Source organism: Erigeron canadensis, chromosome 6 (assembly GCF_010389155.1).
Source record: "Erigeron canadensis isolate Cc75 chromosome 6, C_canadensis_v1, whole genome shotgun sequence".
Classification (NCBI taxonomy): domain Eukaryota; kingdom Viridiplantae; phylum Streptophyta; class Magnoliopsida; order Asterales; family Asteraceae; genus Erigeron; species Erigeron canadensis.
In genome coordinates, this window is record NC_057766.1 from 24,152,627 (window position 1) to 24,174,557 (window position 21,931).

At 29.9% G+C, this 21,931-nt stretch overlaps 1 pseudogene; it reads left to right on the forward strand.

Annotated features, from left to right (window-relative positions):
- The first annotated feature begins 464 nt into the window (after window positions 1-464).
- LOC122603012 lies at window positions 465-4,113 on the forward strand (annotated as a pseudogene).
- The last annotated feature ends 17,818 nt before the right edge of the window (window positions 4,114-21,931 follow it).

Here is a 21,931-nt window from a genome sequence, read left to right on the forward strand (position 1 = left end):
TAATGCCTACTTTTTTTCTTAGAAGAAACCCTTTCACACTTGAGGTACTATACCCTAAGCCCACGAGAGGGAGACACATGTTAGATCCGCACATGTATCTTCCCCCCATCGATCCAAAGAACAAATTGTGAGCTGCTCTAAGTGTTATCCTTCCAATTGGTCAATCAAGAAATTCATGGGCGCTTCTTTCTTTGAAAAAATCCCAAGACTTAAAAATATCAAGGAGATCGTATCGGTACTTGAATCTTGAGAGCTCTCTATAGTGCATTGCATGCTCCCCAAAAGAATCTGAACACCGCTTGCGACAAACAGGGCATATCTCATCACTAGGAAATAGGAGGATCATGAGGCAGTAATTGAGAATAGTATGATACTCACCGGTGACATTTTACCCAATTTGCCGCTAGTTTATTGTAAAGAGATACCCGTATTACAACTTGTATATATATGAGTTATATAATAACATGTTTGTGGGAGCTGCAACAACTTTGGTAGTTATGAATGTGTTGCCATGCTTGGGCCTAAAAACATGTTACAAATGACAGTTTTTTCGGGTGGGTAAGTATGTCTGGACAATGCCCGATTTGGTTAAGGTGAATGAGGTTAAATATGGTAGCAAACTTGGGTCATCGAATGATGTTAGAAATAATTATAGAGACTTGATTGGTGGTAATGTTAACAATGATGACAAAAGTAGTGTGTCGAATGAAAAAAAAACAGCTTGAACCTTTATGGGATGATGGATATGGGACTCAAAGTGTGAAAGATTATATGAATTTAGCTAAAGAGATTATTAAACCTGACGATGGACCGCCTAGGTGTTTTTGTCCTGTCATTTTGGATGGGAATGAAAATCCTTTGCCTGATTCGCCGGTTCTTTTGTTTCTGCCAGGTTATTTTCATTTTTGTATTATGCATACATTTGTATTTGTAGGTTTTCAATTTTCAGATAAATGTATATGGATAGATGAATCTAACTTGTCGCGTTCTGCTACTGTGTCCAACTTTCAGAATTTAAAGTTCAATCTTCAATGCATGTAACCACTTCTGATACATTGGAACTTGGTGATTTATGTAGGCATGGATGGTCTTGGTTTGGGACTCATTTTGCACCAAAAGGCTTTAAGAAAGTGAGTGGAATACTTCATTAATTTTTCTCATATGGCAGCTAACTATCATTAGAGACATACTTTAAATGTAGTCATTTCTCATGTGTGATAAAGAAATATTCTGATTGCAGGGTTTTTGAAGTTAGATGCTTGCACATCCCTGTTTATGATCGAACACCATTTGAAGGTTCAATATGTTTATATAAAAACATATATAGAAAATTGTTACCATTTCCCTTAACATCAATTATTTGGTATATATGTAACTGGAAAAGGGAGAAAGGTACCCCCAACGACGATTTCAAATGTCACAATCTGAATTGGCAGATTGGCTTATTTATATGATTTACTTTGTATATGAAGATATAGTGATATTCGTGGAGAACACCTTGAGGTATGAGCATGCTTTATTTCCGAGTAGGCCAATATATCTAGTTGGAGATTCTTTTGGAGGTTGTTTAGCTCTTGCAGTTGCTGCACGTAATCCGAAAATCGATCTGGTGGTTATACTGTCAAATCCAGGTTAATCTCAAAACATGTACTCTGTAGATAAGTACCTATTTTGGTTATCCATTGATGTATCAAGTAACAATAACAATCTATGTCCATTATCTATTTCAGCAACTTCATTTGACCTGACACACCTGCAGCCTGTACTTCCCGTCCTGGAGCTCATCCCTGATTCACTTACCCTGACAATTCCTTATCTTCTCAGCATTGTTATCCTATCAGGTGATCCTGTAAAAATGGCAATGGTCAATGCTGAAAGCTCGCGTTTTTCAAATATTGAGAAACTATCTAACAATTTTGCGTCTTTGTTTCCTCGACTTCAGGTAGAGATTCTGGCCTCCTGCCCCATGTGTTTTTATTAAGTTGAAGAACTTCTGAGCTTTTATCGGTTTTCTGTTATTGATATTAGGAACTATCTGATATTATTCCAAAAGCAACACTTAGCTGGAAGCTTAAGTTACTTAAGTCTGCTGCTGCATATGCTAATTCACGTCTCCGTGCTGTTAAAGCTGAAGTGCTAGTGCTTGCATGGTTAGTTCCTTTTGAAACAAAAATTTCCCAGATAAGGTAGCAGTGTATGCTCCGTAGTTTATAATTATATTTGTTCAAGAGCCAATTGTTGCATTCCTTTTGTGATCATCTTCGCAGTATGCTCAATGTATCTTCTTTTTTCTTTTCTTTAGTTTCTACTGAATCTGAGTGAACATAGGATATTGGATACACATCTATGTTGTTGTAATGAGGCTTAAATATGTCTCACGGTTTGTATCTTAATTTGTGTATATACATTTTAGTGGCAAGGATAACATGCTTCCAAGTAGAGATGAAGCTCAAAGGCTTTTAAAAGAGTTACAGAACTGCAAAATATGCTACTACAAAGACAACGGCCACACTCTTTTGTTGGTACTTAAAACAAAATTTGCCTCTTAACGCGGTCAGAGCCCTGGGCTCCTCCCACTGCTTGGGAGCTTACGGAGTATAGAAAAGATATCCAAAATGATATAGATATCTGCTTTTTCTTGCTTTTGATATATTTTGATTGCAAATTATGCATTTTTAATTGTTATGCAGTACACATTAAATTATATCAACACATTTCTGTTTTATCAGGAAGATGGTATTAATTTGTTGACGGTAATTAAAAGCAAATCAATGTATAGACGATCACGGAAACATGATCTTGTAAAGGACTACCTGCCACCTAGCATGTCAGAGTATAGAAGCGCCCTTGAAGTATATGGGTAATTCTGCATACATCTGAATTTCTATTTGATTCCTGTTGAACGCAACATGCTGCATCATTTAGACTCTCCTTAATGTTCACTTGGTATATGATTATCATGGTAGTAATTTAGAAAACTGAGCTTCTGCATTTGTATAACAGCATAAAACAAAGTTCAAAACTAAACCGAAGTTTGCTACCTTTCTCAGGTGGTTCCAGTTTCAACTTTAGAAGATGGAAGAATAGTGAGAGGCCTTTCTGGGGTTCCAGATGATGGTCCTGTATTATTAGTTGGTTATCACAATCTTTTGGGTTTAGAACTTGTGCCACTCATTTCAGAATTTTTAAGAGAGAAAAATGTCATAGTTCGTGGCCTGGCACACCCTGAAAGTCTTTACATATAGTTCTACAAGCAATGAATTTCCATATCTTGATATGATGAAAGTATTTGGTGCCTTGCCCGTCACTCCGAGCAACCAAGTTATAGCTAAGTTTGGTGCTACTATCGTACCATTTGGAGCTGTTGGAGAAGATGATTTGGCCGAGGTAAGAATGCAGTATGTATATACTTATAGATACAAACAGAGGCGGTACCAGGAAAAAATTTCAAAGGGGGCAAACTTAGAAAACTTATGAAAAATAAATCTAAAAGGGGGCAAAATGTTAAAAACCTATAGAAATTTTTTAAAATTTTATGAAAAATTTAAAAATACATGACAAAATTTAAATTTGGAGGGGGCATTGGACCCCCCCCCCCCCCTTTAGTACCGCCCCTGGATACAAAGATTGTATAATTCTATAAGTAACGTACACTCATTATTCTTGTCTGACAAACCATGTCTTTCTCATTCTGTTATTGATGGTTACCTTGATTAATTCTTTCAGTTGACTCTTCACTATAACGACGTAATGAAAATCCCTTATTGAAGTTTTTCACTCAGTGGTGTACTCAGTGTGTTTTGGTTACAGGACCAAAAGGGAAGGAAAAGTTGCAAATCAGGATCTTTACTTACCGGGCCTTCTGCCACAGGTACCAGGCCGATTCTATTATAAATTTGGGAAGCCTATAAAGACAGAAGGACGGGAAAAAAACTGTTGAAAGATAGAAAAAACGCGAAAGAGGTATACATGGAAATCAAGTCTGAGGTTGAAAATAGTTTGGTGTATTTAATAAAGAAGCGAGAAGAGGATCCTTATCGAGGAGTTGTGAATAGGGTCGTGAACCAGCCTTTTTCGACCCCAGTGCACCAAGTTCCATCATTTGAACCTTGATAATGTACATTTCCATCAAATAGTTACGGAACAGCAATAATCACATATTATATTGCTGATTAATTAGTGATTTAAGTTCATGTAAATCTTATATATACACAAGTTAATATAGTAATTACAGCTTAGCTCAAGGGTCATGAAACCAGGCAACCAGCTATGCTCATATATATTCCTCCAAGCATATACGTATGTTTAATATTACATGATATAATACGAGTATTAATATGACAAAAAAAAAGTAAAAGTAATATGTTAATTTTGACATTTTATGGAGTATTTATAAATGTGATTCAATTCGATGGGTAATCAAAATCTGAACTTATGGCCTTTAGATAGTTACAAGATTTTAGACCCGTGTCAAATACAAGGTTTACATTGTTATAAAGATTAGATTATTATCAAAGTTTAATTATATGCAAGCTAAAAAGTCTTATTAACTCAAAAAAAAAATAGCCAAAAAAATAATCCAGAAAGATGTTAAGAACGTAATTAAAAATAAAGATAGATGTTTCATCCAAAAAACTGAGCTTTCATGCATGTTTAGCTATCAGAAACAGTGAGTGTGTGGTTTTACTTGAAAGTTTGAGATTAATCGGAACTCTCATTCTTCAAGTATATGTTTTTGCCCTGTTAATAAATAAACTTACAGTCAATTTTTAGTATATATATATATATATTATGAATAATATATTGATGGAAATGGATTACATGTTCATCTACCAATACTTAAAAAAAATAAGGGTAAAAGTACAATTACTTTTATAGTCTTAATATATTTATGTTAGATTTTATTTATATTCTATTAATTAATTTTATATTTATATGATAGAACGTATAGTTATGATATATAGTAGCTATTATTCTATTGATTACATATTAGTTTTTATTTAATTGCATATATTAGTTATTATTCATTAAATTAATGGTTAAAAAATGTAAATTTGTGATTGAAAATTAAAAAGTGTAGATTAAAATAATTATAAATTAAGAATTTAATGAGGGTAAAAAGTATAAATTATTGATGGAAAACAAAAAAATATAAATTAGTGAATTTTTTTCTAAAAACATTAATATAAATATAATATATTAATATATTTGGATAATTATTATTAGGATTTTTAATTTGTAATTAAATTAATAATGACATCATCAATTTCTAATTTTATAAAATTGAGAGCTATAATTGGTTAATAAGTTATTAAGTCAGTTGTCTTTCAGTATATATTAAGATATAACTTAGTTTTATCTATACTCTAGAGTATTGCGTTGACTTATCAATCAAAATGTCACGGGTTAAAGTCTCATGGTAGAAAAATGTGTGAATCATTGTATGTGGTGTCGATATGAGTCTTTTATGGTGGACAAATGAGTGAATAAATATATGAGACGATGTTTGTCTTTTTAGAAAGATATAAGAATACTATGACCACAAAATAAGAAATCAAACATACTCATGTGATGTAACGCATGTCAAAATGAAAGGATGTGATGAGCTGAGAAAAATGGCTATAAACACATATCATTATTCCTTTGTGTAAGATGATGAAATAGACACAAAATGTAGGATTTTACCTCTTTTACTCTTATCATACTTCGTGACCATTCAAACACTTAAAAAACACAACAGTTTTTGGGCCAAAATGAATTAATACTATATTGTTGCAGGATGGGGCCTGAAAGACTGGGCCTATGCAGAGATCCTTGTCGTTGGGTTTATAGAGAAATTAACAATTAAGTGGATTTTATTTCGACCAAAATACCCTCAAGTCCACAAGTCACAAGAGACACTACTCGTATTATCTACTGTGGAAAAACGATATGAAATGTGAATGTTATCATAAACATCTAAGATTGTGTTGTCGTTTGTTGGGTATTCCAAGATCCCAAAGACGATTAAGAAACTTTGAGCTATGTCAATTAACTAGGTAATGTGACTAGCTGATTAGTTCAACGTGTTCTACTTTTGATGTAGTTTGATGTGTTCTAAAGGTTATTTTTTGAGTCCACGGAAAGATAATTTTTGATGCCGTTAGAAAAAGTTTTCTCTTAACTAGGCTTGACGCGAGAGTGGCCCACATACATTTTCTTAATAGGTTTTTATAGCTTAAAGTTTGATAAGTGCAACCAATACATGAATGACTATGAGAAGATCAGGATTCAGGAGTGAGCTACATGTAATATTGTTATATTGACCTGACCATTGGAAAAAATATGGGACATTTGAGGACGATAGGAGGAGACTAATTAAAGAGGAGCCATATCATTTTACAAAGGGTTTATTGGTAATTTTAAACCTAAAACGTACCGTATCACATAAAGATGATTTTATGGCTTTGAGTGGATGGAAATCCACACATCTTTAGCATGAAAAGAAGTTGTTTTTAGGAAAGTGAAAAAACAAAATAGCAAACTACATTTGATGGGTTATGCTTTTAAGAAGTCACAACTAATTATTGACCATATGTACAATCAATCTATGAAGATCGATTACATCTAACTTTTCATTAAAATAACCATAACATGTGTACCCGAACCAAAATATGTCCTTTCTTTCTTTCTTTTAGGAGTTTATCACACTCATTTTACTTCACTTATTTGAAATTAGAGAAAATGTCACAAATGGTTTCTATGGTTTGTTATATTAGCATTTTGCCCCCTATGCTTTTTTTTTGTTGCAAACGGTCCCTTGGTTTTTCATTTTCATTGTCAATAGTCCCTGACACTAACAATCGTTAGTTTTTAGCCGTTAGTGAGGGTATACTTGTCCATTTATAAAAGAACACCTTCTTCCCCATTTTTCTTCTTACTCTTTCTTCCGGTCAAACCCACCACCACCAAAATCAAGTATGAAAATATGGCTACCTAAAAATGGCTAACACAATCTTTTTCTTTTTTTTTACAGAAGATACCATCTACGATCAAACCCCGACAACAGATCTACTCCAACACCAGCTCAATATCCCCTTTTTGAATATTCAATATCCTTTTATTAGATACAAGTCTTTTTCCCGATCATCACCTCCAAATAAATTTTACATCTCGATCTACATCTATATCTAATATCTATATCAAACACAACCATCCAATTACAAAATTATCATAACAAAAATCATCTAACGTATGGCCATTTGAAATTATAATCACAATTAAATATATAAAATGTACCAAATAATTAATTACTCGTGAGGATATACTAATAAAATAAATTCCAATTAAAAGCCAAACGTATTCGTAGCCACCGAATCTCCAAATTTCTATTATCATATTCTTTTTTTTTATTTGTATTGTTAGCTAGAAACCCCAACAAACCACAACTTTCAGTATATTAACTTGTCTCCAATTTTTTGCCTCAGTCCCCGTGAACCGTCGGTCCAATCAACCACCCAACACCGCCACTTTCAACTTCCTCTTGTTCTGGAGAATATATATACTCGATCGGGTTTTTCTATATCTATTTGTATTGCCTAAACATTTCTAATTAAAATCCTGAGATAACTTCAAGAATCAAGATTTGATGAACTTTTACAAATGAGTTTTGATTTATGATGAGAAACTTGATTGATCCAATTGGATTTTAATTTTTTAGTGATTAGAGAATAATGATATTGGGTTTTTGAATTATTAAACTAGTTGAGTTTTTGAATGATTCAAGAAATCATAGCTTTTTGTGTTAATAGATAATATTAGATCAAGATATGATACAAGAGATATCAGATATATGTATGTTGTGTGTATGTATATGAATCTGGTGTAAGATATACAGAGTTAGAGATAGATCGGTATATAATTAAATATTAAAATAATTTATTATTACAAATAGTTTATGTGACTGGCAAAAGGACGATTATACCCTCATGTGGTTTGCACGTGAGGGGTATAAATGGTGAAATCTAATAGAAGTTAGTGTTAGGGACTGCTGTCAACGAAAATAAATAACCAAGGGACCATTTACAATGAAAAAAAAACACAAAGACAAAATATTAATTTGACAAACCACATGGACCATTTGTGACATTTTCTCTTAAAATTACTTTAGATACTCATGCCACATCAGAAACATTCCGCTATAACTTTTCACCCAAAAGAACCTTCAATACATCATCAATCAATTACTATTTACTAGTTTAGAACTACTGTTTATTTTAATTTATACATATTTGTTTGTTTATTTTAATTTTATACATATATGTTGAACAAAAAGGGAAAAAAAAATCCTTCAAATGCCTCCTTCATAGCCGCTATGAACCACACCACCAAGTCTGTTAAACGATTCAAGAAGACCAAGAACCGATTAAATACCTTCTTCAGGTATCTCACGCCCGTGCCCGACCCAACGATAGAGTTGGCTGGCAATATAATTCTAAATCAACAAGGCCAAAACATCGGGCCTATCAAGACAACAATAACAAAATAAACTTATATGCGTGTAAAAGATGTTTATATGTACCAAATTTGTTCTTTGAATACAAATACAAATATCCGTTGACAAATAATTTTAACGAGTAAATACATATTGTCTTAAAAGTTCTTCAAAAGATAAAAAATAAAATAAAACAACACTACTTGTAGGACATATCAGATTATCAACATCATCTAAATTTTTAAAACCTTTTTAAGAATATACACCTTTTGTATCTATATTCTCAATTTTGACGATAAACTTGATCATATCAAAATCAAAGACGTTAGGTAAATGCATAGGGATTATAAATTGATTTTGTATCTCACTCCAACACTATTACTTTTGCAGGCTTGTATGTTTTTAAGAAACCTAGCCCTGGCACAACAAAACATCACCTTCATTCTGGGTGTTCTTTTGCATAATCTTTTCTTTTTGGTTTAAAACCGACAAAAGTTTTTATAAAGAAAATTAGTGTCACGTACTTTATAAAATAGAAACTTTAGTATAAGGAGTAAGGACTAGAAAAAACGTTATTTATTTTCGTGTTAAATATAAGTAATTTATCCACTTTAAATGTTTTCGAAAAGCTTAATTATAATCATAGTTGTTAAACTTTTACGAGTCACGAGTCGACTCGTAACTCTTACGAGTCGAGTCGATTAACACAAAAAACGAGACGACTTGTTAGGTGATTCTTTTTTATCCTGACTCTTACGAGTCGCGGTGTGAATTTGAACGAGTCAATACGAGTCTCAAACTTATGATTGTTATAGTTTGATAATACGGTTATATATTATATATCATATTTATAGTCACATTAACTTGTATGTTATATATGTATATTTGATCTTTTTTAGTACGGATTTGGAGATAAATTGTAATTTTATTACTCAAAAGTATAGAAAATGTAGTATTGTGGTAATGTATTAAGATAATCAACTTATATTTTGCTTATAAATATGTCACATATATATTATTATACGATATTATATAGTATATATAAATGTTCAGACTCTTACGAGTCGAATTACGAGTCAAAAATCATGTTTTCGGGTCGAGTTAAAAAATACGAGTCAACAACTATGGTTATAATTTAGGGATTTTATCATATATATCCTTATTAATCTTTATAAATTATAATCACATATTTACCCACTTAACTAGATCAATACCCGGTCGTTGACCGGGACAAACATTAAAAGTATATCGAACATGTTCAATTATATATATATATATATATATATATATATTTCTTTATAAAATAAACTACCTTCCTCATTTTTAACTTTTTACTTTTAAAATACCTAAAATACTCTTAACTTTTAACACATTCTTAACCCCACATTTACCCAAAATATCCCTAAAATATTTTCCAACCTTATCATTTCAAACTATTTATCTTTTTTTTTTCACTAATTTAATTATTTTCACCTAATATATTTAATTAATTATAATACTCTTAATGAGATTATTTACAAGATACATCTTTTAACCCTTGACTATACTACCTCTTTTTACATCAATTACTTTCACATTAATAATCACACCATCCCCACCATCACCACCCATCGCCAGTAACCGGCGTTGCATTGCGCGGGTACCCCTCTCATATATAAATACAATGAGTGCAAACATCTAAAGTTTTAAAAAATATGTTAATAAGGTAATACAATCTATTTAAAGTTGTTGAACATATTCAATCGCAATCTAGATTGCCATCCTTGAATCATCCGTCCTTTTGACGAACCAACAAACTTACTCGGTATACTTCACCCTTCTTCACTTTGTGGATTTAATTAACAATTTATTCATTACATTCAACTGTTAAAACATTATAACACAACTCCAACAATAGCGTGAAGTCACCTATGATAACATGAATGAAGGTTAAAAAATATCAAATTAGTCAAATACGTTTAGAAAAACAAATCATCATGATTAAACTATAAAATATATTTATTCTTCTCTGTCATGATATAGCAATATGTATACATATATATGATATTTTGATCATTAATTACGTTCTTTTTTAACATGATGAAAATTGATTTTTTTAGTGCTTTATGTACGAGATGGGTACCCGCGTAATGCGGTGGCCGTGGCGACAACGGGTGGTGCTAGTGGCGTTGGTAGTAACGATGTGATTATTAATATTTAGTAATTGACGTAAATGGTAGTATAGTTATTTTATGGTTAATGGATGTTTTCTTTGTAAATAACTAAGAATATTATAGAGATATTAGATGGAAACATTTAAATTAATTAATAAAGGAGATAGATAGTTTGGATAGATATGAGTATAAATATTTTAAGAATATATTGAGTAGATTTAGTGTGAGAGTTAAAAATGTGTTGAAAATTAAGGATATTTTGGGTATTTTAAAGGTAGAGAGTTGAAAAGGGAGATGGTAGTTTGTTTATTAATATATTAATATTAATATAATATAGTATAGATGGGCTTTGTGCAAGAATGTATACACGATATACAATTAATATTATAGATACTAACAAATTACAAACAAAAGTTGTACTAACTTATGTGTCGCCATTAAAATAGAGGGAGAGAAACATAAAAGGGAAAAAGATTTTATTTTGATTGACCCTTTGTAAACTTTTATTTATAATTTGTGTGTAGCTTTAACATGTCTCTTAATATTGATATTTGTTACTAAAATAAATACTTGCCTTGTATTGGTAAAAAATGAATTTGACTTTTTTGTTTCGACCAGTAAATTACGTGCAAGATTGTATAGCTTTTTTCATTTTAATATATTGTTAGAACTTCTATACAATTTACCAAGTTACCATATTTATAAACTTTTACTTTAACTTTTTATTTGAATGGTTTAGATTGTTTTTTCATTATATTTTCAATGGTTAAGATTAAGACTAATTTTTTTTTCTCTATATAATTTCAATAATATCATTAATACCCATGTTAAACACTTAACGTATCATACAAACCCATTTAATTAATTCTTACATTAAATAAAACCTCAACAATTTTGGTATTTATACATTTAAGGTATATTAACCACTATATCCTCTTAAAAGAGGCAATTAATCCCTAATCTTGGTTTTTTGTTTTTTTCTCACCGGTCCTTGATTTTCTATTTTTCTCTCAACATAAAGGAGCATAAAGGTGAAAAAACGTATCCCTTTTTGATTTAATCAGCTTCAATTATTGTTGATTTGTATGTATTTGAGTAATCGTTAATAGTATATATATTCACCTATTTGTTATGTTTTTAAATTAAAGCAAAACTGTAAAGAAATGATACATGATCATAGGAGAAAAAAAGAAAGATCATAATTATGTATTTCCTATTCCTAGTTTGAATATTTTACTTTTGCTATTGGTACTTATGTTTGTATGAGAGCAAGTACCAGCGCGTTGCAGCGGTTAGATAGTGGTGGTGATATCTAGGTCATAGAATGTGATAGGTTATAGGAGTTAATATGTCATAAAGTATGATAGTCAAATGCCTTAGTCGTACGGGTTCCGCCCTCGGATTTAAAAATTTGTCGAAAGTATATCGAATGACATCTCTAATGAAAGAGCATGAAATTTTAAGAACACCCATACAATTTTTATAATTTATCGATGTACGGTTTTTGAGATAAAAGATTTTGAATGAATTGGAGGAATAAATGATTTATGGAGGGGAGAGAAAAAAGATGATTGGTTGAGATTTGAGGAGAGAGAAAGAGTATTATAGTTATTTTAGATAAATATATAATCGATAAGAGAGACATTTTTAGAAAGTACTTAAAATCAATATTGAAAATTTCAAGTTCAATGTTGAAAATCTAAAAGAAATCTGTTTTATAATATAGATATGCATCAACCCGTATTACAAAATGAAAGAATATTACTCACCTAAAATGAAATCAAATGGTTCCAACATGAGTTTTTTTATTTACTTTGTCATTTTATGGTTTGGAGTGCAGTACGTACATCTTCCATTGTTTCATTTTATGATTTCTAAAATGAAGATTTGCAAAAATTAACGAAGATCGGTAGTTATATATTCTGTGCATTTGCCAAAAATATGTTAAGGGCAAGATGGGAATTTAGTTATGTGAAATTGTTTTTACTCATTTTTTTAATGAATTGGATGTATATGAGAGTTTTAATAGTTAGATTGTTTATTTTTGATATTATGTTATTTAGTTGGGTAATTTTAGAGGTTAATAGGTGGATATATGAGATTTTTCCTATAATTTACTTACACCAAAACTTTTAGATAACATATGTTCAAATATAACTTTTATAAACTTGCTAATATTTTTTTTTAATCTAACTTAAGACCATAGACCTATATAGAACCGTACGTACTTGGTTAAATACTTCTAGCAGTTTAAACGATATGTTGTCATTCTGCTTTGGCTTCCGTACACAGTAAAAAATTGTAGGTCTTATGTTGATATACATAGAAAGTTAGCACAAAACTATATAAAGATAGTTGTAGCTATCTTTATTTTTCTCTTGAATTTGTCTCTGGATACTTTTTTGGTACTTTGTCCAATACACATAGTCACATATTATGCTTTGGTACTTTTTCCAATACACATATTAATTGGTTTTAGTTGGTTTGGTTCGACATAACAGTTTGGACAGATTAGTTTGTAAAATCGTAAAACCGTATGTATTGGTTTGGTTGATATTTTTGACTAAAATCGTCCAAACCAGACCATGCACTTCTCCATCTATAGTAAACATTTACGAGTATATTTTTATAATGCGAGATTTTTCATTCTCTTAATTAGTTAATTGGCATGTCCGTGTTCTCCACAGGTATCGTGGTGTTTATGAAACCTCTACTTATTACTTAACAGTAGTCCTAATACTCGTACAATGTACAGTCAATGGCGCAGCTACATACCGGCCCCCCGAAATTTTTATTGCAATGTAGCGGGTATATTATTTTCGTGTAGAAAAATATTGATGTATTCGGTTTCGACCCCCCATTTTAAAAAAATTTAGATCCCGGCCCCTCACTAAAAACTTTCAAGTTTCGCTACTGTGTACGGTAGCTATATAGATTGTATCATAAATAAATTCGAATATGTTGTATACATGATTCATGAGTATGAAATAAATTGTTGTTAAAGTAAATCGATGATCGAAGCTAAATTATAATAAACAGAAATGATAAATAGTATATATATATGTGTGTGTGTGTAGTTAGAATTTTGGATTTACCTTAAATTTTTAGAACCACATCAAAATCGAACTTGTAAGAATAGTGGATAATGGCAAATAGCCTTGTGATTTCGGATTATAAACTCAAATTTTTAAAATTTTCTTGTTAATAACTTATAATAATTAATATAAGTAATAAGAGTTGAAAGAATTGAGAAAAAAAAAAGAGAAATTATTAATGACAAAACGATCAATCAAATAGTGTTATAATGTCTTTTGTATTAATAAGCCAAGAGTTAAAGTTTAATTATAAGTCTAATAAGCAATTGAATCTATATACAACTAAAAAAACTAATTTAACAAAATAAATAAACTAAAAGGACACGTGTCAATCAAGGATTACGTCACGTGTCGTTTCAAGAATAGGTCAATCCTGTTTTAGTCTATTGGTAGATGTCCGAAACATAAAACAAATTATGATGTAATTTATTTTAATTTTTCAAAGGTATTAAGGATAACTGGCTAACACTCCCGTCTTTTATGTGTTTACGTGACGTTTGTTCCCCAGTCTTAATGAGTATAGCATAGCTAAGATTTCCTTACTGTATGTGTATTTGGTAGGACTCGATCTCATCCCCAAATAAAATCATTTAGTAAATAACTATCTCATTATATTATGATTTGATATATAGAAAATGTAAATATAACATTCAATGTCGTCTTTCACGGATTTAGGATTCCAAAACTTTGACAGTGTGCGTATGAGAGAAGTTGAGATGTATACAGACATACAGTCTTACCTCTAGGTTCTATTAAACGATAAAACGTATGACATTTGTCTCCAAATACAAAGAATATTACGCCACCTATCCAAAATATGCTATTTTATGATATTATATAAAGAACTAGGATTTTTGCCCCGTGCAATGCACGGTTCTTGAATTATATTTTCAAAACTTTTAGTATTTAATCAATAAAATTTCTAATAAGCAACATTTGAATAAAAAATTATATAAAATTAATTGAAAGTATTTAAAAATCTAATATTCAAAATTTCCTTAATATCAGATCCACTACATTAATGAGTGAAAAAAAAAAATATTAGAATACATACATACATTTAGCAATAACAATTTTGTGAAATAAACTTGATATACTGATTTAGACACTTCGTATAAAACACATATTGATATAGACTTATTTATAGGTTAGCAATTAACAAACTTATATATTGAAAAAAGATGCTAGCAATTATTTATTTGGAAACAAATAAAAAGTTGACTATTTTATTTAATATATTGTTATTTTATTTTATTGATATTATAACGAAAAAGGAATGTAGTATATATTAAATGGAAAAATTCATGGAGATGACACATAGAAAAAATCTTATGTGGTAAAGTATAAAGATAGTTTTAAGTTGAGTTAAATGGCTTTAGAATGCTAGGATAACTACTGTTTTATTAGATATATAGATATAGATATAGATATAGATATGGATGTGAATATAAGAAACATGAGAGTTGTTTACTGCAGTAAGTCTACTCATAAAACGTTAGATCCTTTTAATGTAGATGTGCATCCCACGTGAACCTCAGTTATGGACTAGTGAATAGTCCCAACACACAATTGCTTATCTCATATGATACGTATACAGGGGAAGATCCGGATAAAATAAATAGATGTATGGACTAGATGGAATTAATGGATTTGTTAAAAAAATTTTTTTTATCATTTTCTATTTAGATAAAGATAGGTTTATTATGTTAGGGGGTGTTTGGTAGGGTGAAATGAAAATTGTGGAAATGGAATGAGAATCATTTTCCTTGTTTGGTTACACAAGAGAATGGAAATGAATAGGTAGAAGGGGGAATCATTTCCATACTCATGATTCCTCCTAAAATGGTAAAAAAATGGTGAAAATGAAATCAAATTACTTTTTTTTCCTTTTTTTCTCATGTATTTAATTATTAATTTTAATTATTTATATTATAATATTATAATTAGTTTTGGTTAAAAAAAATTTTCATATTAATTTGTTTATTTTTTATATTTCTCTTATTATGATTATCTGTTGTTACTAAACAATGTAATTATTCTCTTTCGTACTATTTCCATTCTTTATTACATTTTCATTCTCAATTATTCTCTCCTACCAAACGCCCCCTTAGTGTTTCGTGATATACAAAATTACAAATTAATTATATATATAGGGGGACAATCAAATAAAAACAGTCTTAAAATAAGAATGGTAAAAAACATCATTTTGATGCATTAAAAGTCCATAAAACTAACATAGTGCATAACTAATTATCATTATTTAAGTGTATAGCAACACATTGGCCTGTCAAAATGAAGAAAATCATGTTTTTTGTTTTATGCATCCATCTTGGATGCATATTCTTCAAAATGATGCATCCATCAAAAAACGTGATTTTTTCGATCTTGACGGATCAATGTGTTGTTAAACACTTAAATGATAATAATTAGTTCTGCACTATGTTAGTTTTATGGACTTTTAATGCATCAAAATGATGTTTTTTAAGTGTTCTCACCGTTCTTATTTTAAGATTGTTCTCACCGGAGTGTTACCCTATATATATATATATTGTTGGTAGAGCATGGAAAAAAAATTAATCTCTTACTTTTGATCTAAACCATTGAAAATAATTAACAAATACAATCCTAACCCTTTAAACTAAAAGTCAAACTATAAACATGATAAGTTATTATATATAGCAATACAACTAGCAATACAAGTATAAAACATAAAAAAAAACGGCATACAATTAAATAAGGAGTTAAGGACACAACAGAACAATTTTAAATTTTAAAAATGAAAGTATTAACATAGTATGTTTTAAACTTTATTAAATTAAGGAAAATACTAAATATAGCCCTTAGGGCTTTACTTAACGTGCATAAAAAGATTGTACAATTTTATATTAAAAACCAACCCCTAAATTTTATGTTAAGTGTACAACTAATTAATGGACCTTAACGAAAGCCCTTAGGACAAATTAAATATAACCATACACCTAAAACAAAAAAAGACACGGCACAAATGACTTTAAAGGTTTCATTAGGCCTTGTCAAAAATTCATAATTTTTAATATTTTGATATCTTTTTAAAAAGACACGGCACAAACAATTTATGCACTAATAATCAACTTTATATAAATCAATTAATAACTAAAATAAATATAATTATAATTATAGTATAATATATCGAGTTTAGGTGAATGGGTCGGTGCATAGAAAATACCAACCGAACACAACTTAATATATATATCGACTTTAAATCTCAACCAAAACTTACCATATTGTCAACCCATTTACTTTTATATAACATATTGTGGGTTTTAAGTTTCATAAAATCCATTTACTTTTATAAAACATTTTTTATTTAATTTTCATAATTGAAATTAAGAAAATACAATTACATCAAATAAGTTAATGAATTTTTTGGACTAACTGCATAAGAAAAAAATACCATACGCATACGCATGTGATGTGACGGCGATGGTGGTAGCGGCAACGATGTCACGGTGGCGGTAACGGGTGACGATAATAGGTGGCAGCAATGGGCGATGGCGGCGGCGACAAGTAGTGGAGGCGATAGTGGTGTCGGTAATAGTGGTCTGGTGGTAAATGAAAAAGTAATTGATGTTAAATGAGATATGTCATTATTTTAAGGGTTGAGATAACTATGTTGTAGATTTAATAGTCAACTGAGTTGGTTGGCCATTGGTAAGGTCTTTGACATTAGGGTATTCTATCAGGGTTCGAGTCTCACTTCTTACATTGGTAGTGGTGGGCTTTAGGCGGCGGCGGGTTGGGGGGGGGGGTTGGGTTGGGGTTGAAGATACCCAACTCGAGCCCGAACAGAGCTCAAAATCGGGATAGAATTCTTAACTCGAAGTTGTCAATCCGTTAACCCCAACCCAACCCATCAATCCACAAAATATCGACTGGCGGGTTAAATAGGTTGGTAGATTAGTTTTAGTTGAAACAAGTCATATGGGTTGGTGGGTTCGTAGGTTGACAGATTGATTTGAGGTCAAAAGGGTTACGGGTCCATCGGTCATTTGGGATGGCGGGTCGACCTATTGGAAAATTTTATATACATTTAAAATATTTTCGAGTTAATGGGTCGACCTGTTTTTCGAAAGGTCAACCGGCCTGAAAGAATCGGTTTGGCGTGTAAAGGGTCCAAAATATGCAAGTATAAGTCGGTTTTTTTCGTGTTGGCTTTCGGTTGGATCGAGTATTGATAGCCTAAATATGTTATACCAAAAAATATATAAGTGTTAAAGGTTTATCTTAATATTATGTCTGATTTGATACTAAACTTTGTATACTACAAATCTCATATTTTTCGCAATATGTGATGAAGGTATAAAGTTATTTATAACCCGGTCACCGACCGGAGTTTAATCTAGTTATAGTTTTATTGACATACATTGCATAAAAAGAATTATGAGATAACAAAACACAATTTAATGAGGTTGATCACATATGTGACAGAGCTAAGATTTAATATCAACACGTGCGGCTGTTGATTGGTAGAGACCGGTAAATATTAAATTAAAAAGCTTTTAAATAAAGAGTTGTTAAGTAAACCCCCTTATTAGCCACCTCGCATTATAGGAAACAATATTTGTATGGAACCACTTGTATTTACAAGCAAAATTCGCATTACGAGTTGGTCAATTTGCTTTAATAATAAATTTTATTAATACTAGATAGATGTCCACGTAATACAACGACGATGATGACGGTGGTGGCGAGTGGCCGCGGTGGAGGCGACGGGTTGTGGCGTTAGTGGTGGTGGCAGTGTAATTATTAATTTAAAAGTTGTAGATATAAATGAGGGTAGTATAGTTACTTTAAAATGATGCATGTTATAAAAAATTTCAACAAGAGTATTATTACTACATTATGTAAAGATCTTTAAATTAATGAATAATATTAAAATTTTAAAATTTTAAAACTTAAAATTGCAAAAATAAGAAATGATAGTTCGGATTATAATATTACTAGTTTTAAGACCCGTGCGTGATGCACGGTTTTGAAAAATAAATATTTTTAGTACGCAATACATGCGTTATGTAATAATTATTATTATTTTTATTTATATCAAAAATAATTAATATGCATGATACTTCTTTTATTTCATTTTTTTACTATACAACTAAATAGTTTATAACCCGGTTTAAAATAAAGCGATGGTTAATCTACCGCTAGTTGTTAATAACCTTTTGATTATATAGATCAGAAGACATGAAATTCGCTTAAACATGTTTATAAAAAAACCCCGATATTTATAAATAAATAAAAACACCATACGATTGGTATATATAAAATTCCACTATTAATTAGTGTGACGACGGAGTTTAATAAACTTAATCAAAAAGCCATTTGGGTAGTTAGTATCTAAACATTCTCTTAGTTTTCGATCAATGTATTGAACAATAGCATCTTCTTTAATATATATTAAAACAAAACCCTTAATTAGAAATTTAAAATATATGAACCATTGATTGAATTTGATAACTTATTTTTCACCATTAGATTATATTTATGACATCCTCAATATTCAAAAAATTAATTAATAACACTTTTATTCCTTAAACTTTTATATAAATGTGTCTACAACTCAATAACTTTGTTACTACATCTTTTTAACAATAGTATTCTAAATTTCTTAACGTTAGTAACTTATAACTATATAAAATTATATACGACACTATAATATATTTTCATGTATATAATTTTTTTTTTTGTATATTGTTATTTCTAATGTCGTGTAAATGATACGAGTTTTTGATAAAATTTTCATTTAAAATTGATTGACAAATTGAATATGGTATTTAGATTTTGATAAAAAAAAAAGAAGTTATTTGATAAACTTACTACGAGTTTATTTATTTGTCGATAATTTGTACCATTTGTTTTACTAACTTTCTTTTGTTAAGAATCTTAGTTGTATTAATTTTTATTATTTTTTAAGTATTTATTCATAATAAAGCATTAAAAACTATGAAATTATTACAAGAAATTTTAATTAAATTTTCTTTTCATTATTAAACCTTATTTTCAATGACACCACAACTTTTTTTAAATACTTTTATACTGTTTTAGATGTGATTTTTAAATCCATAAATTAAAATAACACATTTGGTACATTTACTATGAGTAGAAGATATGTAGTTTAAACGTAGTGTTAATAAAGATATCTATCTAATATTTCACAACTAAGATAATGATGAACAACAATTATTAGAATATATGTGCTCCATGTATATATTTTAGTTTTATGGTTAGAAAAATTACTTGTTAGCATTTTAACTTGACAATAAACATGATATTATAATTGTAGTTCAAAAATCTGTAAATTTTTATTTAGATGTCAATCATTTTCATTTATTAAAAGTTTTTTAATATAAAAAATCATATACAAATCTCACGTATTACACAGATAATAAGCTAATATATTATAAATGCGTATATAAGAAGTAGCTTATCCAAATCATGATTTAATGTATAACATATAACATGACGCTCATAGATAGAAGTATAGAACTATAACTCGATGGGGATGAATTATAAAACACCGTGGAAAAGGAAAACAATGAAAGTATGTTTTTATTATGAATTTATTATCTATACTATATTATAAAAAGAATAGCTCTCATGTTGAAAGTTATATGGAAAAAAATGTTCAAAATGCCCTTAATTATTATATTATATTACTAATCATTTATCTTTTAAAATATCTACATTAACTCTTTACATCAATTATCTACATCAGTCGTCGTCACCTCTACCACAAATAATCACCATCACGAACACCGCCGTATCGTGCGGGTAATATGCTAGTCCTATATTAACTTGGATTATGATCACTATTATTTGGTAGATAATATGTAGTATAATGTTTGTAGAAGCTTTACCAATATTAAAAAACTAATTAGAAACCAATAGAAATGCATCCTATATATATTACGGATATCCTACCCTATTTTAATATAGAGTGATATTAAATTTAATTATTTATAAATTTTCTACTTTAAATACGGTTAGATATATATAATTAAACGAGATGGGTACCCGTGCAATGTGGCGGTGGCAACGGGTGATGCTAGTGGCGGTGGTAGTAACGATGTGGTTATTAATCTAAAATTAATTGACGTAAATAGTAGTGTAGTTATTTTATGGTTAAGATATTTATTTTTTGTAAATAACTTTATTAAGAATATTATAGAGATATTAAGTGGAAATATTTAATTTAATTAATAAAGGAGATAAATATTTTGGATAAATATGAGTGTAAAATATTTTAGGGATATATTGGGTAGATTTAGTGTGTGACTTAAGAATGAGTTGAAAAATAAGGGTATTTTGGGTATTTTAAAGGTAAAGAGTTGAAAAGGGGAGGGTAGTTTGTTTATTAATATACGTGATGGGTACCCCGCAATGTGGCGGCGGCGGCAACAGGTGGTGCTAGTGACGGTGGTGGTAACGATGTGGTTATTAATCTAAAAGAAATTAACGTAAATGGTAGTGTAGTTATTTTAATTAATTAATAAAGGAGATAAATAGTTTGCATAAATATGGGTGTAAAATAGTTTAGGGATATATTGGGTAGATTTAGTGTGTGAGTTAGAATTGTGTTGAAAATTACGGTTATTTTGGATATTTTAAAGGTAGAGAGTTAAAAAAGGATAGGGTAGTTTGTTTATTAATATTTATTTTAATTAATATGATTAAAACGACACTTGTTTTAATATAGTGCCATGTGTCGATAAAATAATGTTGCATTCCTGTTTTAGTTTATTGGTAGATATATGGAAATAAAGATAAACAAAAGCATATAAAGAAAAGCATAGAATGTCTAGAGTCAATGGTCACTCCGTTAATGGTTTGACTGACATAACATAATGAGAACATTTTATCATCTTATGTCAATTATTGTTTATTTAAAACTTAAAAGACAAACAAACAAAAATGCAAACAATATTACAAGTAGAAAAGTAAAGAAACTGCTGTTAAAAAAAAAAAAAAAAAGTTAAAGAAACTTTTAAATGCAAACAATATCATTGGTCTTACAGGTGTTGTCATCCAATTCATTCGCTCATGCACAATCTGGTCTATTTGGATAGCCAAGTGTCTCAAAGGAACTGCATTAGGTTAACTCAAATACGGGCTCGAATTAGTGGGGATCATAGTTAATTGATCTCATGCTGATAGATTCTTAGTTACTAATT